General features: G+C 35.8%; 1 non-coding gene across 1 annotated transcript; it reads left to right on the forward strand.

The window, feature by feature from the left end:
• The first annotated feature begins 629 nt into the window (after positions 1–629).
• LOC112725376 (small nucleolar RNA R71) lies at positions 630–737 on the forward strand. Its single transcript, XR_003164487.1, has one exon. It is a non-coding gene; the product is annotated as a small nucleolar RNA R71 (small nucleolar RNA).
• The last annotated feature ends 1,086 nt before the right edge of the window (positions 738–1,823 follow it).

Raw genomic sequence — 1,823 nt, forward strand, 5'->3', positions numbered from 1 at the left:
CTTGTTTCATTCATGAAACTTACAGTGGCCTTGGATAGATCAGAGACTAAGTTTGCTAAATTAGAGGTACTTTGTTCAAAGTTCTCTGTCTGTTGCTGAGTGGATGATGGAAAAGGTTTATTATTGTTAAACCTGTTTCTTCCACCATTATTAAAGCCTTGTTGAGGCTTTTGTTGATCCTTCCATGAGAGATTTGGATGATTTCTCCATGATGGATTATAGGAGTTTCCATAAGGTTCACCTAAGTAATTCATCTCTGCTATTGCAGGGTTTTCAGGATCATAAGCTTCTTCTTCAGAAGATGCCTCTTGAGTACTGTTGGATGCAGCTTGCATTCCATTCAGACTCTGAGAAATCATATTGACTTGCTGAGTCAATATTTTGTTCTGAGCCAATATGGCATTCAGAGTATCAATTTCAAGAACTCCCTTCTTCATAGGCGTCCCATTACTCACAGGATTCCTCTCAGAAGTGTACATGAAGTGGTTATTAGCAACCATGTCAATGAGTTCTTGAGCTTCTGCAGGCGTTTTCTTTAGGTGAATGGATCCACCTGCAGAAGTATCCAATGACATCTTTGATAGCTCAGATAAACCATCATAGAATATATCCAGGATGGTCCATTCTGAAAGCATGTCAGAAGGACACTTTTTGGTCACCTGCTTGTATCTTTCCCAAGCTTCATAGAGGGATTCACCTTCTTTCTGTCTGAAGGTTTGAACATCCACTCTAAGCTTGCTCAGCTTTTGAGGAGGAAAGAACTTGGCTAAGAAAGCCGTGACCAGCTTATCCCAAGAGTTCAGGCTGTCTTTGGGTTGAGAGTCCAACCACACTCTAGCTCTGTCTCTTACAGCAAAAGGGAAAAGCATGAGCCTGTAGACTTCAGGATCTACTCCATTAGTCTTAACAGTATCACAGATCTGCAAGAATTCAGTTAAGAACTGAAAAGGATCTTCAGATGGAAGTCCATGAAACTTGCAGTTCTGCTGCATCAGAGAAACTAGCTGAGGTTTCAGCTCAAAATTGTTTGCTCCAATAGCAGGAATGGAGATGCTTCTTCCATGTAAATTGGAATTAGGTGCAGTGAAGTCACCAAGCATCCTCCTTGCATTATTATTATTTTCGGCTGCCATCTCCTCTTCCTGTTCAAAAATTTCTGTAAGGTTATCTCTGGATTGTTGTAATTTAGCTTCTCTTAGTTTCGTTTTCAGAGTCCTTTCAGGTTCTGGATCTGCTTCAACAAGAATATTCTTGTCTTTGCTCCTGCTCATATGAAAAAGAGGGACAGAAAAAATAATAATAATAGGGGTCCTTTTTACCACAGTATAAAGGTCCCTGTGTAAGTAGAAGAAGAGAAAATTCAAACACGGATGGAAGAGGGGGTTCGAATTTTTGGTGAGATGAAGTGTTAGTAGATGAATAAATAAATAGAAGGAGATGAGAGAGGGAAGTGAATTTTCGAAAATAATTTTTGAAAAAGAGTTAGTGATTTTCGAAAATAGTTTTTGAAAAAGGTTAGTAGTTTTCGAAAATTAGAATAAAAAATTAAAATAATTAGTTAATTAAAAAGAAATTTTGAAAAAGAGGGAAGATATTTTCGAAAATTAGAGAGAGAGTTAGTTAGGTAGTTTTGAAAAAGGTAAAAAACAAACAAAAAGTTAGTTAGTTAGTTGAAACAAATTTTGAAAATCAATTTTGAAAAGATAAGAAGATAAGAAGTTAGAAAAGATATTTTGAAATCAAATTTTGAAAAAGATGAGATAAGAATATATTTTTGAAAAGATATGATTGAAATTAGTTTTGAAAAATATTTGATTTTTAAA

The sequence above is a fragment of the Arachis hypogaea genome, chromosome 11 (assembly GCF_003086295.3).
Source record: "Arachis hypogaea cultivar Tifrunner chromosome 11, arahy.Tifrunner.gnm2.J5K5, whole genome shotgun sequence".
Taxonomy (NCBI): Eukaryota; Viridiplantae; Streptophyta; class Magnoliopsida; order Fabales; family Fabaceae; genus Arachis; species Arachis hypogaea.